Raw genomic sequence first — 27,437 nt, 5'->3', positions numbered from 1 at the left:
TCTTTACTCAAGTAAACCAACCACACCCAACACTAAATATCTCAAGAAAATTGCCCCCAGTTTCTTACATTATCAGGGGATCACTAAAAAAGACACACACAAAGCCTCATAATCTTAAGTATCAATCCAAGCACTCAGAATCAAGGCCAACCTTACATACACCTACATACAAAACTAACCAAGCACAGCACATCCTACACTGAGAGCCAGAAGCATCTCTTTCAAAATGAGAGTTAAAAAGAAAGAAAGAAAAAATAAAAGAGGGTGGTTTTCTCAGCCCTTGCTCTGACTACACCACAAATGATCAATGGGTCCCAACTCCAGACACTGGACTCAAAGCAGATAGTTCCAGGTATCCAATGAGCATCAACTGGGCAAGGAAGGGGGAGTTGAACTAAATGGGATGCAATGTCAAACACAAGGATTACCTGGCAAGGGTCCTATGATATTATCAAAAAATCACTTGAGAGGTCCATAAATTCTGCCACTAATTAAGAAGCCCTTACCTGTAAGACTTATGATTTGGGTAGGCCCTTTAAGACTGCAGCTGTAGAAAAATTAGTCTTCTAGGAGTTGGCAAATTCTACCTAGTGGAGTTTAATGCCCCATCTACCAGACTGAAGTCCACAGCTTAGTAGATAAAAATTTTAGGTTAAGAGTTTTCAAATAAAAATTATAAACCAAACAAAAACAAATATTCTAATCACATAATTAAAGAGGCAGACCTCAGACTGAGACAAAATAATTACGTCCTTCACTGCAATCTACTGTTTCCAAGACAGTTAAGAATCTGTTTTTTGGATTTGAGATTGGTATTAAGTGGCAATGAATCAAGGACAGAAAAACAAATGACTACTTGAAACTAATCCAAAAATCAAATCCAAAGACATTCAATTTAACACTGAGCTTGTACATACTGTCAAGAACAAACTAAAGCAGCATTTGGGTTGAGTTGCTATGTTGAATGGCAGACTACTATGACCTAAGAGAACGCAATGGCTTATGATTGGCTACAGACAGTCTGGGAACCCAAATACATATTTATTGGTTACTGCCTATCCTTGCCACAAAAGTTTATCCAATCAGATCATGTAATACAAATAATTTCCAAAAGTAAGTAGTTTGGGTTTTTTTCCATTGTATCAGTTTTTAATTAACATGTACTCTATACAAGGCACAGCAGTCAAGGCAGAGTCCAACAGAGAAAGGGAAGCGTCTTAGTTTTCTACTGTTGCATAATAAACTGCTAAAATCTGATGTCCAATGTCCTTGAGACTTCCACATAATTTATAATTAACTCAATCACTTCTATTTTTTTTTTAAGAATTTATTTATTTATTTGACAGCGAGAGAGGGAACACAAGCAGGGGGAGCGGGAGAGGGAGAAGCAGACTTCCCGCTGAGCAAGGAGCCTGATGTTGAGCTTGATCCCAGGACCCTGGGATCATGACCTGAGCCGAAGGCAGAAGTTTAACGCTGAGCCACCCAGGTGCCCTCTATCACTTCTGTAAGTATCTCATGTCTATAAACTCTGACTTTTCACAACTGACATTAATTTAGCTAATTCAAAATATCTTTATAGTTGGCAATAAAGATGATACTGTTGTCCTAATTCTTTATTCTAGAATGAAATTATGACCTCTACTTCAATCCCTACAGTACTTGAAGGAGATGAAAAATTATTCAAAAAGAAAAAATTATTTAATTATTTTAAAAAGTACTATAAAAAAGTACTATACACATTTATAGTGAAATCATTCACAATTTATGGGCAGGAGACTGGAGTCAGTATAGTGCTCACTATCCAGTTTGTAGACTCTTCAGATCTTTTCTTGCCTCTCTGCCTTCAAGTAGTGATAATCAAGTTAAGAGAAGAATGGATAAATTTAAATCCACCCATTTTAGTATTTGTGAGCTTGGTTAAGGAACTGGAGACTAAGTTTAGAAAAAATTGTTAAAATGAGGTTTTGGCATTATATAAAGCTCTAACCAGATCCTTTTAAAAGGATCCAAACTCTGGACGTACTTTTTTTTTTTTTTTTTTACAGTTTTTATATACAGTAAAATTAACCTTTTTGTGTACACTCTGTAAATTTTAACAAAATTCACGTGTAAGACCACTGCAATTAAAAAAAAGTTTTTATGTAAATTTTAAGACAACAACCATAAATGAAAGAATTATTTGAAGCACTTACTTCAAAAGACAAGATTTCTACCAAGTCAAAAGCAGACAAAACAGGACCTAAAAATTTAAACAAGGATTTACTGAAAATAGAGGAATACCATCCCCTCTCCACTTTTGCTCCTGCCTTCTAGCCAATCCAAATCACTACAATTGCCCCCATTTCATTAATTCCCATGGCTTCAGTCACCACGTACATGCCTCTCTCTTCTCTATTGCAAACCAGCTTCCTGCTACTAGACATCACATGACTATCTCATAGGCATCTTAAACTCAGCAGGTCCCAAAACGGAAGCCCATCCTCCCCGCAAAACCTGATTGCTTTGAGTGATCCTACCATTCACCCAAGGGCTCAAACCAGATATCCTGAAGTTAGCCTTAACTCCCCACTCGCTCTCACAACCCACACCTCCACTTCCCATCCCCCAATTTAGTCATTCACCACGTCTTGTCAATTTTACCTCAGAAATATATTTCAAGCCCATTTGTTTCTCTTGATCCCCACAACAAACAGCTTAATTAGTTCAGGACATTATTATACTGCAGTATTACCTTAATTAGTGCAACACTTTGTTTCATGCCTGCAGAGTAAGCTAGTGCTTGGCACAACATCTTTGCACAAAATGTTTTCTCTATCCAGAATGCCTTTTCTTCACCTTTGTAAACAACTACTCTAATCTCTCCAAGTAGAATTTAAATGCTTCCTCCTCCCCACTTCCAATGTGTAAATCTCTTGCTGCTGTAATTACCTGCCTTTCTCACTAGACTCTGAGTCCCAGGAGGGCACTCAACTATGATATTTACCTTGGCAAGTCTGGTGTCTAGGCAGTGCCCAGCAAATAGTAGGTGCTTAATAAATGTTTGAAAAAGGAATGACTCTATCATGATCCAGATAAAATGGCCTCAAGGATTTTTACTTCCCTTTGCTAAGATTCTATGCTTACCAAGTGACCTTTTGGTTAATACAACACAGTAGTTACTAGCTGCATGATCTCAGGCAAGTTATTAAAAGAAACCTCTAGGCCTCAGACTCCTCACCTGTAAAATACAGGCAAGAATACTTCCTTCATAAGGTTATTATGAAGATTAAATGACTTATACACATGTAAAATGCTTAGAGCAGTGCCTGGGACACAGTAAGTCAGTCCTCAGTAAACATTAGCTACTATTAGTTTTTGCTAATTAATACCTGGACACTAGAAGGGTAACATTAGCTACTATTAGTTTTTGCTAATTAATACCCGGACACTAGAAGGGGAATGGACTGAGCAGACATACGTTTTCTAGGTCATGAAAAAGACCACCCCTCAATGAAAATTAATGCCTGGGTGGATCAGTCAGTTACGCACCGGACTCTTGATTTTGGCTCAGGTCATGATCTCAGGGTCCTCAGATCAAGCCCCATGTTGGGCTCTGCGCTGGGAATGGAGCCTGCTTAAGATGTCTCTTTCTCCCACTGCGTGCCACACCCCCATAAATAAATAAATAAATAAAATGGCATGCTGGTTTATCTGTCAGCCCCTTATGAGTTTGTTTAGCCACTTTTCCCTGAGACCAATCAACTCTGGTGACACTGAAGAGACAGTTCACTTGCAAAACTTTAGAATGTATCCTGAATCCTAAAGACCCCATCACACTGAAAGCATCCTGGGAGGGCTTATCAGAAGAGCTAGTTGGTCACCTTATGACAGCTTACCTTGGTTCTCTCTAAAACACAACATTTTGGTCAAAGGCACTACAGTTTAGTTAAAAGAATGTGATGCTAGGTGGGAGACACTTAAAGTATGCCACTAATTAGCTGTGAACCTGATTGTGCACTTTATTAAGTTTTTCTTTTAATTCCAGTTAGTTAGCATAGTATTATATTAGTTACAGGTGTACAATATAGTGATTCAACACTTCCATATAACACCCTGTGATGATTGTGCACTTTAAACAGAGTCTCTGAGTTTAAAAAAGTACTAGTCAGTTCTCAAACAGAGGTAAAAAGTGGTGTAAGTAATTCAAAACAGAGAGTTAAAAAAGAAATCCTTAACATTTTGCTGTGGAATGTATTCTGTAATTTTCCCTATAGATTCATATCCAAAATTTTATCTGGGCTAAACTTATAACAAAATGTATTTACATAGCATGGCCATACATTAAAGTCATCATGGGAGTGAATTCAAAATAAAAGAAGGAGGCCAGCATGAAATAAATTCCTATGGATAGTAACAGGAAGATCATTTAAAACTATTATTATATAATAATTCCTCTCAACCTCACAGCATCTTCTTGAGGCTCAATCTTAGCCATAAAATTCTTTCAACCAAAAATCTCTAAATGTCATTCAGAAATAAAAGATGAGAACAACTGAGTTTCCAAAGGTGAATCATTCTAGACCTGGGGAGCTAGGAGACAATCATCCAACTGAAGATTTTTGCTCTCAAAGATGTGGGGGTGCAAAGGAGCTAGAAGTGGGTATCAGCCTAACTACAGGCCAATTTATGTCATAAAATCAAGGTATTCTTGAAAGGTTACACTGCAACCTCAGCCCCAGAAAGTACTTCAGCAACCACCTTGTCTAAACTCTTTGATTTTATAGAAGAAACTAAGATCCACAGAAGTTGCAACACATCTGTGAAATTACATAATAAATATTTAAGTACTGGGAAGTTCACCTATTTATTTATTTATGATATAATTGACATGTAACATTGTATTAGCTTTAAATGTATAACATAATGATGTAATATATGTATAATACTTCAAAACGATCACCACAATAAGGTTAGTTAATGTCCACCAATACCCATAGTTACAAAAATTTTTTTCCTTGGGATGAGAACTTTTACGATCTATAGAAAGTTCATTTAAATAATACACTTACATAAATATATAACCTTCTCCTACACTTCTTGGGAAAAAAAAGAGACTTTAATGCATTCAGTTTAAATTGGGCCACATCTATATATCTGCTCTATCTTCCAGTTCTATACTGAACAACTTCAGATGCGCTAAGAATAAAATCAGTCCTCTGGAATATACCTTAACTCCCATACAAGCCTCTCCACTACACCACCACATGAAGCCTCCTCTCCAACTAGTCTGTCGGTTAGGCTATAAGCCTGCGGGTCAGCTCACACACACAGTCATGTGCCTTCCGCAAATCTGGTCGTACCATTCTGAAAGCCAGGAATATTCTCCTACCTCTTATTTGAATATTACCCTTCTGGATCCAGGTCAAGTTCTACCTTGTCTTGAAGCCTTTCCTGATCACCCCAGCTCCCTCTGAATTCCTGTCATACTTATTGTCACTTTCTTGGCAGTTAACAAAGGTTACTTAGAATCCCTTACCTGATAATTAATGTAGGATGCCGAGTACTGTAATTCTTCTGTGTATGTCTTTCCCTACCCCCAAATTTTCTTTAGGTAGGTCTAGTGAGACCTAAGAATGGTACTTAAGAAACAAACAAGTTATCAGATGGAAAGGGGAAAATGGCTGACAGAATAATAGATTCCTTCATTAAAATGTTCTTTAATGCTGTTTAAATATCCTTCCAACTATAAAAATATCTGAATAATTATGAAAAAATGGAACACTGCAGACCCTTTAACGCAGAAATCCCACTTCCACTTCCAGAATCCATCCTAATGAATCAATCTGATCAGTATATACAAATATTTATGTATTAGGATGCTCATCAGAGCATAATTTACAAGCAAAAACTGGAGAAAAAGGAAGTTCATTTGTAGGGAATTGACCAAATATGATGCATTCATACAACAAAACTCTGTAGAGGAATTCTATGTAGTTATTTTAAAAGATTATTTTTAGGGGCGCCTGGGTGGCTCAGTTGGTTAAGCGACTGCCTTCGGCTCAGGTCATGATCCTGGAGTCCCGGGATCGAGTCCCGCATCGGGCTCCCTGCTCAGCGGGGAGCCTGCTTCTCCCTCTGACCCTCCCCCCTCTCATGTGCTCTCTCTCTCATTCTCTCTCTCAAATAAATAAATAAATAAATCTTTAAAAAAAAAATAAAATAAAAGATTATTTTTAGGGGCACCCAGGTGGCTCAGTCGTTAGGCATCTGCTTTCGGCTCAGGTCGTGATGCCGGGGTCCTGGGACTGAGCCCCATATCGGGCTCACTGCTCTGCAGGAGGCCTGCTTCTCCCTCTCCCACTCCCCCTGCTTGTGTTCCCTCTCTCTCTGTGTCTCTGTCAAATAAATAAATAAAATCTTAAAAAAAAATAAAAGACTATTTTTAGTGACATGTAATGTTTTAAGTTTTTATTTTTTCTTTTTTACTATTTTTCTATTATTTTAAAATCAGAAAGAGGAAATCTTTTCATTCTAAAAAAAAAATACAGTATAGATTTTGCAATTACATACACCTCGTTTTAAGGACTCAAGTGTATAGTGCATTACTCACATTTACTGCTATCATCACCACTAAAGGAGTGATGCACCAGCCCATGAAGAGAAGTAGTCCCTAACAATGGACCAAGGTCAACGTGCAGTTCATTTCCCTGCTGTTTTCATGTTGTTTCTTCAAACCAAAAGTTTCTGAAATAATTTACCAGCAGCTTTCAAAAAGGAAGTTTCTCACCTACACAGAGGACATTTCCATAACTGGTGACAGGAGGGCAATGAGTCAGGTTATCATCAAGTTGAGTTATATTCCAAAGGTCGACCATCACTTCCACTGCCACTCCATCGTCAGACAGCCAACGTGGAGGGAAACTACCACTGACTGAGCCTTTCTGGTGAACAGATTCGAGTCCGGGGTACACTAAGACTAACATGGCACTCGGTGCCTTTGTGTTGACAGAACTGCAACGGTCTGGGGCTCCCATTGCCGTTCTATTTCAGATGCTGATCCAACACTCTCTACCTAACCAAGGATCTCTTGGAATATTCTCTACTCCCCAGATACCAACTTCTGAAGTTTTTTCTTGGAACTCCTATTCCCTCTACCAAGTGGAAAAGAAGAGTCAAGATGAAAAAGTGCAAAAGCCCTGAAGGAGGACTTAGCTGGATATATTGGAAAAATAAAAAAGCCAGTGCAGCTTCATCATGGTAAACAAAGGAAAACACCGTACACGAAACAGGCAGGAACCACATCACAGAGGACCTAACAGGTTATGATAGAGACTTTGGATGTTTATTTTCATAGAGTTTGCCGCTCCCACGGTGAATCAATTTTATATAAATGAGACCTAGATCTATCTTTCAAACCTCACCTGCTCTGTGAAAAGCCGGTGCAATAGATTCAACTGCCTGCCTGCTAGGCAGCCTATCCTAAATGTCAATACATGCAAAGCCAAACACTATCTTTTTTTCCAAAGCAGCTCCTCCTGACTATTTTATATCTGCTAACAGACCGATCATTCACCCAGGCTTGGTATCTCAAAGTTGTCTTGCATTCCTGGCCTACTGTCCGCCCCCACTCCTTACAAGCTCCCCGGGGCCTCAAATCTCCAACTTACTCTCTTTTCTCTTCTCTAGTCCCACCGCCACGATTCCAGTTCACACTAGCACCAATCCCTGTGCAGTTTGCTGGAACAGGCTAACCAGTTTCCACACCTCCAGTTCATTCCATCAAATCTATACTATGTGATGTCATTTAGATACTTTTAAGACCATCATAAGCACATGATAATACAAATTTATTACCTCAAGTTCTTACTTCAAGCCCCACTCATATATCTGCCTACTTAACATGTTTATACTTAGCCACGTTCGCATCTCAAATTTAACACGTCTAAAATTGAACTCCTGATTTCTGATCTTCCCTCCAAATCCCACACCTACTCCCCCCATTCTTATCTCCCACTCCCATCTCAGTAAGCGGCACCTCTACACATCCAACTGCTTAAGCCAGAAAACTGGGAGTCAGTCTTGACACTCTTCTTCCTCAACCCCCACATCCAATCTATAATTAAATGGATTCTTTCTTTAACAAATCCATCTACTTTTCTCCATTGCCACTGAGTCCCACGTGCAAGATTCTTATTTCAGCAGTATGAGGTGCAGCCCGGGCACCGGGATTTGTAAAAGCTCCTCGGGTAACCAACATGCAGCTCCAGGGGAGAACCACTGCTTTGCAGCTTCTGGACCCCCACTAGCCTCTCTGATCTCACTTCGGTTACTTTCTCCCTTGCTCACTTAACTCCAGCCACGGCTGGCCTCCCTGGTTGTTCCTTGACCGTGCCAGGCACATCATTCCTCATGGCGTTTGCCTTTGCTCTGGTTCACTCCTTCAGCTTCTACAGATATTTACTCAAATGTTACCTTTGTAGTGCTTTACTGAGACATTCCATGGCCATTCCACTTAAAATTATAACCTCCACATCCACCCCAACATACCCTATCACTTTCTTCGGCTTTATTTTCCTCCTTGGGACATACTGCCTTCTAACATACCATATAATTTATGTATCTTATTTACTACCTGAATCTGCATTTCACGAGAGCTGGGATTTTTGACTCTTCTGTTCCTTATATATCCCCAGTACCTAAAACAGCATCTGGCACAAGGGAGGTACTCAGCTCATATCTAACTTCCCCAGCAAGGCCTTTCCAGATTCCCCCAACTAAAGTGAAGTACCCCATTATTCCCCAATAGTAATTTATTCCTTTCTTTCATTAACAATTTGTAATTACATTTGTGTTTATTTGTTGAAGCTCCCTTCCTAGACTGGAAATTCCAAGAGAATAGGGATTTTCTATTTGGTTCACCATTATATACGCTGTTTTTCATGCTTAAGTGGCACCGAGTAACTATTTTAAAAAATAGTTAATGAATGAATTAATGAATGGGGCTGAATACATTTTCTGAAAGCACACTCTGATCGTGTTATTTTTCAATCAAAATCTTTCAAAGTCTCTCCATCATTTACCACATTAAAGCCTAACTATCTGGCCTTGGTAGAAGACCTTTCATGTTCAGGGCCAATTTCTCTCCTATCTTAGCTCCTATTATCTCAGGCATCTTTTGCTTCAGCCATACTGCACAGTTCACATTTCCAGTACACACCCTATACTGACAAACACTGCATGTCCCCACCTCCACATTTTTGCTCATGACATTCCTTCTGCCTGAATTTCCTTCCCATCTCTGCCAATCAAAATTCCAGCCTTCAAAATACCTACCCTTCAAAACCCAGCTCAAAGGTAACCTTCATGAAGACAGTCCTGACTCCCACCCCAACTTCCCCAACTAAATGATCCCTTCTAATTCTAAACACCAAAATATGTAATACTGGTTTAATTCCCCAAACATTTCACAACATACCCCTTCTCCACCTTTTATAAGACCTTTCATTTATAGTCACTCAATAGATATTCGTTGAAATGAAGTCCATTAACACCACTACTCCTGTCTGTCATAAAGCATATTTAAATGGGGGGGGATGGAGGTTCTCTTCAGCAAGACCTTTAATAACCAAGAGATATAAGGCTGGAATGGCAGATTCCCAGCCTTAACCTCCCCTTCTATGCCTTTTCTGCAAAGGCAAGATCTTCCCAAATTTTTGGATCTCAAGTTTTTTAATGTATTCAACTGCTTGAAAAAAATATTAACTTGCACGTGCTACTACCAAGACAGAAATCCTATAGGCTATATTAAAATGGGTTAGCTGGGGGGTGCCTGGGTGGCTCAGTTGGTTAAGCGACTGCCTTCGGCTCAGGTCATGATCCTGGAGTCCCTGGATCGAGTCCCGCATCGGGCTCCCTGCTCGGCAGGGAGCCTGCTTCTCCCTCTGACCCTCCCCCCTCTCATGTGCTCTCTGTCTCTCTCATTCTCTCTGTCTCAAATAAATAAATAAAATCTTTAAAAATAAATAAATAAATAAAATAAAATGGCTTAGCTGGGGAAATCGGAGGGGGAGACGAACCATGAGAGACTACGGACTCTGAGAAACAAACTGAGGTTCTAGAGGGGAAGGGGTGGGGGTATGGGTTAGCCTGGTGATGGGTATTAAAGAGAGCACGTATTGAATGGAGCACTGGGTATTATACGCAAACAATGAATCATGGAACACTACATCAAAAACTAATGATGTAGGGCGCCTGGGTGGCTCAGTTGGTTAAGCGACTGCCTTCGGCTCAGGTCATGATCCTGGAGTCCCGGGATCGAGTCCCGCATCGGGCTCCCTGCTTGGCAGGGAGTCTGCTTCTCCCTCTGACCCTCCCCCCTCTCATGTGCTCTCTCTCATTCTCTCTCTCTCAAATAAATAAATAAAATCTTTTATAAAAAAAAAAACTAATGATGAAATGTATGGTGATTAACATAACATAATAAAATTTAAAAAAATAGAAAAATAAAAAAAAAATGGGTTACCTTAAGATTATCACACACTTGAAAGAATATCTGGCTGAAAGATCTGGATAGCTTAAGCTCTGCTGTTTGAAAATGATCATGACTAGGAAAACACTTCTGTTCAACAAGAAATCTGAAACTTTCAATGTATTCCATTCATTTCTACATCATGTTAAATGATGGCCAAGAACAGCAATAACAATGCAGTAAAATCCTACCATGAAACATTTGTTGTACCTCAAGTAATAGGCCTTTGTTTCCCTACCCACACCCTCCCATAAGGCTGTGGTTCCCAAAATGTAGTCCACGGATCCCTGGAGGCCCCTTTCAAGGAGTCCATAAAGTTGAAACTATTTTCATAATACTAAGAAATCACTTGCCTTTTTCACTGCATTGACATTTGCACTAGTGATACAAAATCAACCATGGGTAAAACTACTGGTGCTTTAGCATAAATTAAGGTAAAGGCATCAAACTGTACTAGAGCCTGGTGTCTTTCACCATCATATACTGGTGATTTTTTTTTTAAGTCAATTTTACTTAAGAATGTTTTTGATGAAGCAATAAATTTTCTTGGTAAAATTTGAGCTTTTAATAAAAAATCAGAATTCTGAAAATCTTGTAGCTGCCTGACAGATTCCCAATACTTACCGACTTTTCTGATGAGATGGGTGATGATTAACTAATGCGGTGTTTTTTTTTAAAGCAGTCTCAAGGGGCGCCTGGGTGGCTCAGTCGGTTAAGCGTCTGCCTTCGGCTCAGATCATTATCCCAGGGTCCTGGGATCCAGCCCCGCATCGGGCTCCCTGCTCCGCGGGGAGCCTGCTTCTCCCTCTCCCACTCCCCCTGCTTGTGTTCCCTCTCTCGCTGTGTCTCTCTCTGTCAAATAAATGAATAAAATCTTAAAAAAAAAAAAAATAAAGCAGTCTCCATGCCCAGCATGGAGCCCAACGAAGGGTTTAACTCACGACCCCGAGATCAAGACTTGAGCTGAGATCAAGAGTCAGTCTCTAAACCGACTGAGCCACCCAGGAGCCCCTACCTTGTTTTTTTTTAATTTTTTTGCATTATGAAATGTATCATCTGGAAAATTTGCTTAACTCAATGAACCAATATTTTCCAAACAACCAATGCACGTTATCAAATCACGAATGGGTAAAAAACCCATTCAAAGTGTAAGACAGACCAATGGATTTCTTTTTTTTTAAGATTTTATTTATTTATTTGACAGAGAGAGAGATAGCAAGAGCAGGAACACAAGCAGGGGGAGTGGGAGAGGGAGAAGCAGGCTTCCCACCAAGCAGGGAGCCTGATGTGGGGCTCGATCCCAGGACTCTGGGATCATGACCTGAGCTGAAGGCAGGCGCTTAATGACTGAGCCACCCAAGTACCCCCAGACCAATGGATTTTAATGTAACAGTAACATCAATGATTTCAGTTTCCACACTGCAACTTAACTTTTAAGAAACTACCAATTGTTGGGGTGCCTGGGTGGCTCAGTCGTTAAGCATCTGCCTTCGGCTCAGGTCATTAACCCAGGGTCCTGGGATCAAGCCCCGCATAGGGCTCCTTGCTCAGCGGGAAGTCTGCTTCTCCCTCTCCCACTCCCCCTGCTTGTGTTCCTGCTCTAGATATCTCTGTCAAATAAATAAAATATTTAAAAAATTAAAAAAAATTAAAAAGAAACTACCAATTGCCAAGTTTTGTGTAGAAGAATATGCACAACTGTCTGAAAATACTTCTCCCTTTTCCAACTACATATCCCTTGCAGTTATATTTTCTTCAAATACTTCAATCAAAACTATCAATCACATCAGACTGAATCCACAAGTAGATAAGAAAATCCATCTTCTCTTAAGCCAGATATTAAGAGATTTGCAAAAGTGTAAAAAAAAAAAGTCACATTCCTCTAATTTTTTGAAAAAGTTGTTTTTCATAAAGATTTTATGTTAACATGAGATAGGTGTTTTTGATAATTATTTATTTATTTTAGAGAGTGAGAGAGTGCACGCTCGCGGGTGGGGGGAAGCAGAGGGAGAGAGAGAATCTGAAGCAGACTCCCCGCTAAGTGTGGAGCCCAACACACAGCTTGATCCCACGACCCTGAGATCATGACCTGAGCAGAAACCAAGAGTTGTATGCTTAACCGACTTAGCCAAGGCACCCCTAGGTAATTAATTTTTTTTAACTGTTTTTGATTTTAATTTTTAGTTTGGTAAATATCAATAGTTATAAACCACATAAACAAAAGCTCTTAGGGTCCTCAATAATTTTTAAAAGTATAGAGCCCTTAGACTAAAAAGTTTGAGAACCACTGCTCTAAGAGAATCTGTCTCTGATTCCAGCCACTCCCAAAATTACCATTTGTAGCAAATCTTCCATTCCCCATCCTCACCCAGAGTTGAACTTGGGGCAGACATCTGGCCCAGGGAAAATCATGCCTTAGATTGGCCAAACCAGATATCATTCAGGAATCTGAATTAAGCCTCATGGATACTGAGGTCTACTTATGGCAGAACACTAGAGTCCATTAAGTCTTATTGCTGAAGTCCTTGGAACTGTTTTGGTTCCAGCCTTAAGGTCTTGTTGTTCAGCTTTTCCTTGGATTCTACTACAACTACTTCCTTTTGAAAAATCTTTTATATGTTATTTTAAATAGGTTTCTTTTTTTTTTTTTTTAAGATTTTATTCATTTATTTGACAGAGAGAGACACAGCGAGAGAGGGAACACAAGCAGAGGGAGTGGCAGAGGGAGCAGCAGGCTTCCCACGGAGCAGGGAGCCCGATGCAGGGCTGGATCCCAGGACCCTAGGATCATGACCTGAGCCGAAGGCAGACGCTTAACGACCGAGCCACCCAGGTGCCTCATTAAATAGATTTCTTTTCCTTATGATCAAGAAAGCCTTAACACCACAGAACTTCAATACTGTTACCAAGAATGTTTTATTTGGTGTCCTTATCTGAGACACCAAATTGTAACAAGGTTCTCCTCCATTTGAAGATCATATCCCCATATAAAATGAAAGTCATTCCAACAAAAACTAAAATTTGAATGGAAATTATAGGCTTATTCAGAACAAGAGATAACCTTAATGGTCAGCTGCTAGATTAAGGGAGGCTTGGTTTGTTGGGGTTTTTTTTCTTTTTGGAGAAGGCCATTATATATTATGTCAATATATTTTAGACAGCAAATGGCTTCTTTAAAATATACTAACCTGACAGGGTTTTTCAGGGAGGCTGATGAACAGAAAAAGAACAAGGTAGGGAGACCTGCCCTACTAGATATGAACAATTATAAAGCTAAGATAATTAAGGCAGTGTAGTACGGACCAACATTACAGAACAGAGTATACAGAAACATGTAAGTGGCATTATAAAGTCATAAGGGGCAGACCGTGATGCTGGGATACTGGGTTATCCTTATGGAAAAAAAATTAAATTCCTACTTCAGGGTTATCCTTATGGAAAAAAGTTAGATCCTTACTTCACAGCAAACATCAAAATAAATTCTACGTGGATCAGAGACCCAAATGTGAAAAACAAAACTTTAAAACTTTTAGAAAAAAATATAAGATATAATTGTTACCTCAGTATAGGGGAGGATTCCTTCATTAAGACACAAATACACACATGATCATGGAAAAACATAATAAATCTGACTCTGTTAAAGTTTAAAACTTAGTTTCAATAAAAGATAAAATTTTAGGGACGCCTGGGTGGGTCAGTCGTTAAGCGTCTGCCTTCGGCTCAGGTCATGATCCCAGGGTCCTGGGATCGAGCCCTGCATGGGGCTCCCTGCTCAGCAGGAAGCCTGCTTCTCCCTCTCCCACTCCCCCTGCTTGTGTTCCCTCTCTCGCTGTGTCTCTCTGTCAAATAAATAAATAAAATCTTAAAAAAAAAAAAAAGATAAAATTAAAAAAAATTTTAAACACACCCTTAGGATGGCTACTATCAAAAAAACCCCCAGAAAATAGTAAGAGTTAGTGAGGATGTAGAGCAACTGGAACCCTTACGCACTGTTGGTAGAAATGTAAAATGGTGCAGCCTCCATATTAAACAGTATGGCAGTTCCTCAAAGAAATTAAAAATAGAAATACCATATGATTCAGCAATTCCACTTCTGGGTATATACCCAGAAAAACTGAAAGCAGGATCTCAAAGAGATAGCTGAACACCCACGTTCAGAGCAGCATGATTCATAGCGGCCAAAAGGTGGAAGCAACCCAAGTGAACACTGATGGATAAATGAATAAACAAAATGGGGTGTATGCACACAATGGAATATTATTCAGCCTTAAAAAGGAAAGAAATTCTGACATGTGCTACAACAAAGATGAACCTGGAACACATTATGCTAAGGGAAATAAGCCAGATACAAAAGGACCACATGACTCCACTCATATAAAGTAACTAAAGTAGTCAAAATGATAGAAAATAGTACCTGTTTCTAAATACCAAAAATTGTATAAATCTTAAATTAAGGAGATGAACGATTACGTATGTTTTTCTTACAAACAGACAGACACACTAGAGAGAATGAGAGGCTTTCAGAGAACCACTGCAAGCCCTTCTCTAACGTAGCTACTGCCACAGTAGAAAGATTTGTGCCAAGAGCTTCTTAGAAAGAGTCAAGAAGAAAGGTCTTCACAGTCAAAGAAGGGTTACTGCCTGAACGTTTAACTCCCACTCTGAGTTCTGCACCCAGCTCTCCCCAAGCAGCATGACCAGCTTTGCCACACAGAACAACTAGGCAACTCCTGCCAATTCTATTAAAACGTGACTACAGTTGTAAGAATGAAGGCCCAAGCATTTCCTGAAGAGATTATACTTCAGAATCTTTTTTCCTATAATATGAGCTTGTCAAAAACAAAAGGAAAAGAAGCTATTGGATCTTAGTGGCAAATGTGTCAGCAGAGCCTTTCAGAGTGATTCACCATGCCTGAAAACAAACACACACAAAAAATAGGTATGCTTCCCTGAATACACAACCAGATTTTAATATGGGGCCAGTATTGTTATGAAACCAGGTTGAGAATAACCTCATTAAGTCTGGAAGTAAATATGACAAAATAGTAAAAAAAAAAAAAAAAAAAAAAGAATTTCAGATACATATTACAATACTCTTATCATCAGGCCTTGAGTAACTTGAAATCAGTAAGATTACTCAAAATACCACTACATGGTAAAAGTCTAATAAAACATTTCCTGCTAAGGCAGGTATTAGTCCAGCCCCTAAAACCAGCTTTAGAATGCAGTTCCACTGTACCTTTTGTTTGTATTAACCTTCATTAGTATGATGGATTTTAAGAAAACACTGTGGATGTGCCAACATTTCTCCGGAGTCTACAGTACAGGACAGAAATCCACAGGATTCAGCACTGTTCCAGACCCTGAGTTAAGACCGCTAGATATCAGAGTTCATGGCCTATCTGAAAAATTTCCCTAATTAAGAACAATTTGTCTCATTCCTTTTTTTTATGAAGAAAATCTAGTGATAATGAAAAAAATATGCTATCACAGCATAATCTTACATAACGCTCCAACTGTGTGGAGAACCGTGTAGAAATGAGGAAAAGGAAGGAAAGACAAACACATACTTGTGCATGTACACGCTAAGATGCTTTTATAGAACACTCAAACCCCACATCTCCAAGAAAGCTTATAAACACAATTTCCGTCTCTAAATTCCATCTTGTGTACCTTTCATCTCGGAAAAAAAGCAAGGTTGCTCATGAGAGAAGAAATTCCCAGTCTCCTCTACAGCTAACCTTCTACTGGAGAGCTGGGGGAAGACAAAGCTGTCTTCAGAGGTGCTGCCTGTCCTTCACAAAGAGTATTCAAAACAAGGAATCTGGGAGGTCTAAGATCCAGAATCCAGCAATGTCAGTGGCACAGAGGTGAGTCAAACACTAGGTGCATTGTGTTAGAATAAAGGCACCTACAGTTTTTAGATGTTGGCTCCAGAAACTCCATGATGAACAACATAATAAAAGGGAAAATATGATATATATATATAAATCCTACATATGGGTGTGTATACACACACATATATGTATCTCTCTCTCTCTCTCACACACACACACACACACACACACACAGATGAGGGTTCCACAACTAGGACAGGAAAAACACAAAGTGAGGCAGGAACTTCTTGTACCAGACAGCAAGGAAGCACTCATAAACCAAGCTTAAAAGGTTTCTACAAGCCAAATATGGAACATTTTGAGCTTCAAAAAATGTCTATAATTGTTGGTAACATGTAGAATAAATTAAGGTCCATGAATTTACAATGATACTAAAGCAAAGAAAGTGAGAAAAACAGGGCGCCTGGGTGGCTCAGTCGGTTAAGCGACTGCCTTCGGCTCAGGTCCTGATCCCAGGGTCCTGGGATCGAGCCCCGCATCGGGCTCCCTGCTCCCTTCTCCCTCTCCCCCTCACCCTGCTGGTGTTCCCTCTCTCGCTGTGTCTCTCTCTGTCAAATAAATAAATAAAATCTTTAAAAAAAAAAAAAGAAAGTGAGAAAAACAATTCATTTGCCACCATTCGAGGTGATTATTATACCATCTCCTTACTCAGGAAATTGTTAAAAGGAAAATTAAGAATTTACCTAACTTTTGATAGAAATTATAATTATTCCTAACTGATGAGGGAAATCTTTACAGAAGATTGAAGGCTAATGTAAAAGGAATAGCAGAATTAGAAAGTTATCATTTTGCAACAAGATTCAGACAAGGATCACTATCATTAGGTGACAGACTGCTGGAGAAGTAGAATAGTATAGTTCCAAAGTGTCACCACTCTACAGATTACCTCCTAACTACAAAGGGAAAAAAAAATGTCTACACTGGAGATATGGTATTTATCATTTTAAACAAATTATCAAACAAACTAAACATCATGAATAATGGGATATTATGACATTATTTCTCTTATTGTGACCCAATATGAGGTACAGAGCTACACCTATGAAGAATTCTTACCAAAAGTATTTAATCTGAATCTAATCAGACCATAGACTTAAATGCCAGTTTATAGGAAATACGGGCATAAAGGAACAAATTAAATGAAACCGTGAGGAAATAAATAGAAAATCCCAGAAGTGATATATTCTAGAAGACAAATGGCTTGGTCTCTTCATAAAGGCAATTTCTTGTGGCTCTAGATTTAAATAAACCGCTCTAGATTTAAAAAGACTAAAGATACATGTTTGAAGAAAAACCTGAACTTTAACTGGATATTAGATGGCTTTTAGGGAATTACTGTTAATTCCCTTAACTATGACAATATATCCTAAGAACAATTAAGCAAAACAATATCTTTAAGAAGATGCATCTAAAGTATTTAAAGTATGAAAGTATTAAGATGTTATGATGTCTGCAATATGAAAATTTATAATTATATATATAAACATACATGCACATATATACATAAAGCAAATATAGCAAAATGTAAATTATGGAATCTAGGGGATAATTGGTATAAAGGTAATAATTGTACTACTCTTTGAATTTTTCTGTATTTTTAAAATTTTTTACATAAACAGTTGTAAAAGGGGGGGGTGGGGAAGGGCTCAAAATGCACTTCCTCCAGAAAGGCCTCCCAAACGAACTCTCCTCTAAACCTTATCACTCTCTTACAAAGTCCTCTCAACATGGAACACAGTGTATTACGTTCCCATTCTAACTGTTCTCTATTTCACATACTCAGGAGATTTGGTTTTTCTAACAAGACTGTGAGCTCCTTCAGGCCCATGCATTTTTAAATTCTTTTCCATTTCCTCACAGCTCATAGTGAAATATTCTACCATCAGCAGACTTTTAAAAAGTACTAGTACCAATATCTTGTGAAAGCACTCAGGAAAGCACCTTTAACTAACTGGGTTAGCTTTTCAACTCCTCAACAGAATGGCAGTTCACTTGTACAAACAATTTTGAGTCAAAGCTATCAAAAGGAGATCATAAAACATCACTTATGGGCTTACTGAATTTTGCATAGAGAAACTAGCATCTAAGAGTTAAAGGAAGCATAAGTTTTACATGTCTTCTGAGAAGTGTCATGGATTTGCTGTGTTATCCAGGCATATGACTTTAGTCCCATGACATTACTCTTCAGTCGAACACTATCTTCCACCACCACTCCCATCTGCGAAACAGTTGATGGTATTTATCCACAACTCCTGGGTATAGTTATGAACTTAAAATCTTAGATAAAAGACTGTACAAAGATTAAAAAAACATTTTGGTAATACAGTGCTGGTGAGGAAAGAGACTCACAGCACTGCTGGCAGGAATATAAATTCGTACAACCTCTATGGCAAGCAATTCGGCAGTATCTAACAACATTAAAAATGCATATATCCTCTGATCCAGCACTTCCACTAGGAATTCACCCAAAAGATACCCATGTACCTAGAAAGTACATACAAGGAATTAATTGTAGCACTGGAAACAACCTAAGTATCCAATAATAAGAGCTGGCTGAATGATGGTACATCTGTACAAGGGACTATCTGTCATCTTTCAAAAAGGAAGAGGTATTCTATTACTCTATAGAATGATGGCCATGATATACTAAGTAAAAAAAGCAAAGTGCAGAATAATGGCTATAGTATCTTACCGTTTGTGTAAAACAGTAAATATATACAAAAACTTAAAAGGGTACATAGTTGTATATGCTTGTAAAAGCATTGACTATCTCTGGAAGGGTAAACAAGATACGGGTAACAACAGTCTCCCTTGCAGAGGGCTTAGGAGGGTTTAACTAGATGGATGAAACGAGGACAGAGAAGGAAGATTTTTCTCTCTGTGTACCTTCTGAATTTTGTTTCATGTGTGTTACCCATCTTATTTTTTTAATGATTTATTTTAGAGAGCGAGCGAGAGAGAGTCTTAGCAGACTCTGAACTGAGTGCAGGGCCCTACGCGGGGCTCGATCTCAGGACTCTGAGATCATGACCTGAGCCAAAACCAAGAGTGGGATGCTTAACCAACTGCGCCGCCCAGGCGCCCCACGTGTTACCCATTTTAAGATTTTATTTATTTGACAGAGAAAGACACAGCGAGAGAGGGAACACAAGCAGGGGGAGTGGGAGAGGGAGAAGCAGGCCTCCCGCGGAGCAGGGAGCCTGATGCGGGGCTGGATCCCAGGACCCTGGAGGATCATGACCTGAACCGAAGGCAGACGCTTAACGACTGAGCCACCCAGGCGCCCGCATTACCCATTTTAAAGAGACTTTTTAAAAATGGCTCTGCACCAATCAAAGTGAGGATAGTCATCTTAATCCTAAAAGCAATCATGCCTTCACACCATAAAAATTCCTGAATAAGGCTTCAGTAAATTCAACCAGATGAAATGCTTCCAGATAAAAACAAAGGATCACAGATGACAGAAACCTCCTGAGAAATGGCTACTTATTACCTCAACAGTTTTATTTCACTTGCACCAGAACCTGATGCAAGTCTGGATGTAGGCAACACTGAACATCTTCCAGTTCACTAACCACTATGAAGAGCTCTAACAGAAGTCACCAAAGTGCCAATGGACACCAACCATCCCCACCTTAAGTGTGGAGCTGTCACAATAACTTATACTCCTTAGTCTTCACACAAGGAAAACAAGATGAGTCTCCAGATCTTTCCAGGAAACAGAATGATATATGCCCCCCAAATTCCTGTGCTGCTTCTGTGTCATCTCTTGGCTCCCACTGTAACCATGGCAACAGAAAACAGCACAAAAGAAAACTGAACCTTGCAAAGGCCAGGGTTAAAAGGGGAAGTGAAATATATATATATATACACACTTTAAGGCCCCAAAACATAAGGCCCTACAGTTAAGAATGGCAGCCAAAAAAGCCTTGCTAGAACACCAAAGAAAGAACACAAAGGGAAGAAAATAGAAAATAAGGCTTACTAATATCACTCATCCTCAGTTATCCAGATAGGAAACAGGTCTGGCAAAGATAACTGAAAAACACAAAAAGCTGTTCCCCCCCAACAATTCAGCTATTCATTTCATTGCTATTCAGCAAAACTTGTTTGTAAGAATTTATCATTTCCTCACCCTGTTCGGATACCAGAGGGAAGCATCATCCAAGTATCCAAGAGTGGCCATACAGCAGCAAATTAAGGACCATGAATAATCTGCCAACTGAAACCTAGGTCCTAGATCACTGAAATATTACTGTACTTTAGAGTTCCTTATTTTACACTGCTCTTCCTTATTTGCAAAGAGGCAAGAAACATCACTCCCACTGCTTAAAGTTAAAACCTCCACTGGGTAAGTTATCCTCCACTAGTAGTTTCAGATTGCTTTTGTTTTCGTGTGATGTTCACAGAGCTAAAATGAAAGTGCTAAGGAAGATCCTTTTTTTTTTCTTTAAAGGAAGATCTTTTACAAAAAAAAAAAAAAGAGGTAAATAGGTCACAAGAAGGAGGGCTAGACATGAGAACCCTGATGTCTTGATTTACAGTTACTGCTCTAAGCCTTACACTGTGTTCTTTATCTCTACCTCATCTAGTTCTACGATAATAATTAAGAATCTTACTAAAAGGTACTCCCCTTACTTTCTTTTTTGTGACCCTTAGTCCTCCTTAGAAAAGCCACCAAAATCCCCTGGATTTTGAATGGGTTGGGGCACTTACTCCTAAGTTTAGGGGATGTTTGTATTAAAAGTACAGCATGACTGGGCGCCTGGGTGGCTCAGATGGTTAAGCGTCTGCCTTCGGCTCAGGTCATGATCCCAGGGTTCTGGGATCGAGTCCCACATCGCGCTCCCTGCTCCTTGGGAGCCTGCTTCTCTCTCTCTCTCATGAATAAATAAATAAAATCTTAAAAAAAAAAAAAAAGTACAGCATGACTGTGGGAGGAAAGAAAAGTAATGCTGGAACTAGAAGTTGCAGTGACAGTTTCAAAAGGGTCAGCGTGGGGCACGTTGGCTCTGGAAAGCGTTAGTAGCCTGGGAGTCTCTAGGGCAACACGAGATGCAAATACTGCTTTGTCAGTAAGTCCGTCAAATAATTTAAACTCTCCCTTTTGGATAGGAGCAACAGGCGCGCTATCTGGCAGCCCACTGTCTGGGCAGAAGGCGGGCGCGTGGTCAAGGGGCTCTTTATCCCGCAGGTCCCTGCAACATAGCGATGCGCATGCGCCCCGGGGACAGCGAACAAGCACCCCTAGCTCGTTCACACTCGCGCATGCGCAGTCACCCATCTCGCCGCAGGCGACAGCTCACTATTTGGCAAGGGGGATGGGGCTGGGAAAATGATGGGGGGGGGCTGAAGGCAGGGGGCGCATTTGTGTCTCCTGAATGCTTGGGATTGGGAGAAGGAACGGCTGATTAGGCTCTGGCATTCCCAGGCCACGTACCCCAGGATGTGGGATATGGGACAGAGAAGAGTATGTGTGTGGCGGGGGGGGGGGGGGGTGGGGGGCAGTCACCCCTTAAGGGGGGCGTCCCCCCACACTCCGACAGGACAACCCTCTCCCTTGACTCTCCTCCCCCCACTCACCTGAGAACGGCGGCGACAGCTGCTGGTCCCCGTACCCCTGCGCTCGCTTCATACTGTCCGCAACATCCGGGACCTGCGGGAGCGCCGATACACAAATACACACACACTCAGAACGCGCACACTCACACACACACACACCGACACACACCGGCCGGGGCGTCATGGCGTCAGCACGTCGACGCAGCGAGCGCGTACCCGCCGGGCCCCACCCCGCGCGGCCTCCGCCCCTCTTCTCCCCTCCCTGGGTTCTCCTGCCCCTCCTCCCTCTTCCTCAAGACTCCGCCTACCTCCCTTAGTGCGCGTGCGTCCCGCCGGCTCCCCGGGGCCGGGGGATTTGAGGGGAAGGAGGGGCCTGACTGGAAAGAGGCGGGAGCACGGAGGGGGTGGCATGCACCGCGCAGGAGGCTGTGCGGAGGTGCGAGGACCAAACAGAGGCCTACCAAGGGTTGGGGGGGAGGGTTGGGGGGGCAGCGTAACAATAAAGGCATTGAACAATAGTAATTGATATTTGCAAGAAGTGTATGGATTACCAAGAACTTTAACTTGCATTCCCTAACTTTTTCCAAACAGCTTTGTGTCAGTAAACTATTTTTTGGACTTTATGATAATTCTAAAGACTTTTAAGTAACTTAGATTTTGGCATTTGGAAACAAAACCAAGGACCATCCTCTTGGGGGAAGGCGGGCATGTGGGTGGCTTAACTGAAAAGGACTTGATTCAGTGACAACTTATCTTGGACGCCTGGGTCCCCAGCCGGCCTCACATCCTGGCTCCCAAGGGCCATCAGTGACTCCTGAGTTGAGTAAAAGAAAAAAAGCCTCAGCATCTTGGCCCTGGGAGGAAAAAAAAAGACATCCCCATGTTAGAGTGTTAATGTCAGTGATGGGATATTTGCTATTGCTACAATCCTTCCCGTTAGCTTAAACTTTAAAAAATTGTTCCTACTGAATCAAGCCAAATAACCTGGAGCAGCTCTTGTCTCTTTTCCGCACTCTGATAGTGTCATTACACAGACACACGCATTCAAATGTCAGAGGCATTGGACCCAAAAGCGCAGCCAGATGAACCTGCAGGTCATGGGGTGATAAACTGTGGGCCCTGCCTAGGGAACAGCTTCCGGAAGCTTTGCTGCCATGGGACTGTCTCCAGGAGACTGTGCTCACTTGTCTCCTGCCACATGCGTCCTGGCGCCAGGTGGCCGGTGAGTCTGTTCATTAGGGAAGGCCGGGAGTCCATGAGCAAAGCCACAGGGGCTTGGAAAGAAACCCCTGACGGTGTCAGGCTGCCTTCCACTTTCAAGTACACAAGCATACCCTACAATCCCACAATTTAAAATGTCCTAGGAATCACAGACAAGGCCCTCCAAGCTCCTAGAGCTTGCTCCAACTGTATTTCAGACAACATGATCAAGAAATGGAGGTCCTGGGCGCCTGGGTGGCTCAGTTGGTTAAGCAGCTGCCTTCGGCTCAGGTCATGATCCCGGAGTCCCAGGATCGTGTCCTGCATCGGGCTCCCTGCTCAGCAGGGAGTCTGCTTCTCCCTCTGACCCTCCCTGCTCTTGTGCTCTCTCTCTTTCATTCTCTCTCTCAAATAAATAAATAAAATCTTTAAAAAAAAGAAAAGAAAAGAAATGGAGGTCCTAACTTCCACCGTCATGTGAGTACTGGGCCTACCTTGCTTAAAACAAAAAGCTTTTGTCACCTAGTAGGCTGATGCTTGAAACTTTCCAGTTAGGTTCCACTCATCATCATCCTCAACAAACATTCATTCCTTTAGCTGAAGCCAGCAAGGTTTTTGGTCCTTGTAAAAATTCAGAGTGCCCCATAGGTAACCAGGTAACCCGGTTCAAGTAACTGACTCCTGGTGTCACTCAGGCTGTTCAGTTCCTGTTCTCCTCACTTCAGAGTTCACAGGTTGGCAAGGAAGAAAGAAAAAAGGTGCTCCTTGGAGGGAGGATCATAGAGAGGTAAGGGGTGCAGAAAAAGGAATCTGGAGGCGGGGACAGCATAGTTTAGCTACCTCACACTTGGGGCTAATCAATACGGTGTAGTCAGATTCTGCCTGGCACCTGGGAAGGGACTCCTCAGGGCTAGTGAATCTGTGCTAGCAGCTTGTCCAGGCTGGCCCTGAATCTCCAGAGATCTGGAAGGACATGAGTCCTACCCCATCTGTAGCCTGGCGCGATGAGGCTCCCATTCTGCTGTGGGGACCATCCCGCCCACCTGAGATGTGATCCACCAGCCTCTGTACAAAGGGCTTTGATCTGGTGTGGATCTGATTCAATGACTGTAGATGTCCTTGGAAACACTGTGTGGAAGAATTTTAAACAGCTTCTCCTTTTTAATATGCACTTCCTCTTCGGTTTTAATTATTTTGTTCCTACATTTTCCCTTTCAATTTACTAAAATCTAGAAATGTAATTAGAGCAGAGGCTGGGCTCAGAGAAAGCTGCCAGGATTTCTACAGCATGATTAAATATATGAGGCATCCCTTTAGTGTGGGACTGAAAAATAGGATTCTCATTATTATCTTTCCCTTATCCAGGAAAGAATCAGCGCCACGTACACATACGGATTTATTGAAAACGAAGCACTAATTAAAAACTCACCCAGCCTCTTGACGAGATTTGGGGGGGAAAAGTGAGGTTATTTCATTATTTCCTCCATTTACTGTTCTGTTGTTGTAACTGCTGACAAGCAAGAAGCACCCCCCCACACACACTCCTCTCTCTTCAAAAAAAAATTCTTTTCTTCTCTTGAGGGACTTAATGAGGGTTTTATCTATGCAACAACAATCAAGCTTACAATGGCACCAATTCAATTCACTGCTCCTTGCGGTGGTATGCCGAACTCAGTTTTCTTAATTCCAAAACACAAATGACAAAGTATTCATTGGCTGGCATGAACCAGATCTGGGCAAGGGCTCTGTCTCAAAAGACCGCAACACATCTGGTCTTTATGCTGCCAACAAGGATCTTCAGCTCCATTGTACAGTCCAGTAAGCAAAGGCATGATTTCCCTCGAAGCTGTAGGGGAGGTGGAGACAGGCAGGACTGAACAGAAGATGAGTCCAGACTCCCATCTGGTTGTAAGCACTGTAGCAAGATACAGTCCTTCTCTCCTCTCTATACGGTGATTCAGTTGACCAGTCAATGCACCCCAGCCTGAGGCCTGCCATGGTGGAGCCCCACAGGGATATCAGAGATGTGTATGCAGGAAGGAATATCCTCAGTGGGGAGGCCTGGTCCTGTGCTCTGGAGGTTCCCAGTCTAAAGGAACAGAGACAGGGGCACCTGGGTGGCTCAGTCGTTAAGCGTCTGCCTTCGGCTCAGGTTATGATCCCAGGGTCCTGGGATCAAGCCCCGCATTGGGCTCCCTGCTCAGCGGGGAGCCTGCTTCTCCCTCTCCCACTCCCCCTGTTTGTGTTCCCTCTCTCACTGTCTGTCTCTCTCTGTCAAATAAATAAATAAAATCTTTAAAAAGGAAAAATAAATAAATAAATAAATAAATAAAGGAACAGAGACAGATGACATACTTTGGGACACAAGTGTAAAACCATACACAAGGAGGCATGCCAGCAAGAACACATTGATGAGGTGGTGCTGAGGCCACAATGGGGCTAATGGAAAATTGGCAGTGGGGAAATATTGATTGATTAAATTTCATAGCGAGGTAGCTATGGCTTAATGAAGGAGTTCCAGCCTCCTTGTCTAGAGACCCAAGTTCAACACTAACACTATAATATAAATGTGGACAAACCTCTGTGAGCCTGTTTTCCCACCCAAACAATGGAGAAAATAAAGTCCACCATATCATATTGTTGTGTGGATCAACTGAGATAATATTTGAACGTAGCAGAGTCCCTGGCATAGAGCAGACCCCGCTTGTTTAGGGGTGTGTTACTGACTGTGGGTTTGGGGGTAAGTGTTCAGATAGCCGCTGGTCTCCAAGCCCTGCTCTCATCTGCACACCATGCTCCCTCTTTTTCTTGGATTCTTTCAAGTTCTTTGGGAAGCAGGGAATCAAGGAAACAGCACAAGTTCCTCAGCCAGAACATTGCCACTTACTAGCTGGGGTCCCTGGACAAGACCTGGAGTCTGTTTCCTCACAGATGGGTCAGGCTTTCTGGTTGCGAGAACCATACCAGCTCCGGCTCTGTCAACCCAAACTGGAATTTACTGAAGAAATACCTCTGGTCTCCAGAACTGACAGGACCTCAAGAATCAGATTCGGCAATCTGGCTGAAAACCAAAGGCTCATGGAGGAAGAAAAGCCTTCTTCAGCAGGACATTGTGGCCAGGAGGTCCTGCTGCCACCACCAGGCACATGGCTTCCGCGGCTACTGTGGCAAAAGATGTCTACACTCCTTTCATCTTTGTGCCTCGTGCTGCAAACCCCAACCCCAAGCAGTAGCACCAAGTTGGCCAGTCTTGGTCAACGTCCTGGGGCCTGACCACCATGCTGCCATGGTGTCCGTCGTGAAGTGTTTAGCATTCCTTCTCCCTGATGTTATCCACAGCAGAGCGCTCGCCGCAAATCAGATGCTGGATGACCTGTTCTCCCGTCTCATCTGCGACGTGGGGCATCCATCAGAGGGTAATAAGCAGCATCGAATGACATGGTATTTGTTCACAAGGGCTTGGCATTCGAAGGGCATTATGTTACTTTACTTCCCTCTTTAATAAAACAAAAGGGTGGGGTGCTTGGGTGGCTCAGTCGTTAAGCGTCTGCCTTCGGCCCTGGTCACGATCCCAGGGTCCTGGGATCGAGCCCCACATCGAGCTCCCTGCTCCGCGGGAAGCCTGCTTCTCCCTCTCCCACTCCCCCTGCTTGTGTTCCCTCTCTCGCTGTGTCTCTCTCTGTCAAATAAATAAATAAAATCTTAAAAAAAAAAACCTAACTAAAGGCTTATAATGGTGTAGCTATCTGAGGATTTGACTGATGTGCTTATAGATCAATTGAAGTTCTGAGTTTTTAACGTGGAAAAATGGCTGGCAAACATGATGTCTGAGGAGTGAAGTACCAGGCAAAGAAGCAGCAGTGGAAAAGAGAAGAGAGGAAGTAGCAAGTTTGAGTCCTAGCTTTTCTCTGATTTTTGCCTTGGCCTGGCAACACAGTCATCTCGTGCATCTTTAACTCAGTCTAAAAATAACATGAAGTCATTGCTTCAAAATAAGTTTTAGAGGGCTGATATTTTTTTCCACAAAGAATGTATTAGCAAATAGAGATTATTCACTGTTACGAATTATTTTCAGTGGGGTTTTTTTGTTGTTGTTGTTCTATCTGAATGGGATTGATCCACCTATTGACATTTGCCTTATGATAATATATACCTAAATGTAGATCATTAGTTTAGCAAAAACACATTTTTTTCTCTGCCTCAACTCAAGTAGAAATTACTTTGGATTTTATAATTTTAGATTATCCTTGCCAGGGCTCTCCTTTATC

At 41.4% G+C, this 27,437-nt stretch overlaps 1 protein-coding gene across 1 annotated transcript in view; it reads right to left on the bottom strand.

Annotated features, from left to right (window-relative positions):
* LOC110592784 (speckle type BTB/POZ protein) overlaps nt 1-22,123 on the bottom strand; it is a 67,910-nt gene extending 45,787 nt beyond the window's left edge. The window contains exon 1 of the mRNA XM_021703886.2: nt 21,991-22,123. The gene's annotated coding sequence lies outside the window, so the exon portion shown is untranslated. The remainder of the gene's footprint in view (nt 1-21,990) is intronic.
* Between the last annotated feature and the right edge of the window lie 5,314 nt (nt 22,124-27,437).

Source organism: Neomonachus schauinslandi, chromosome 15, assembly GCF_002201575.2.
Source record: "Neomonachus schauinslandi chromosome 15, ASM220157v2, whole genome shotgun sequence".
Lineage (NCBI taxonomy): Eukaryota > Metazoa > Chordata > Mammalia > Carnivora > Phocidae > Neomonachus > Neomonachus schauinslandi.
The sequence above is the reverse complement of the archived record's forward strand: the minus strand, read 5'-3'. Positions and strand labels throughout refer to the sequence as shown.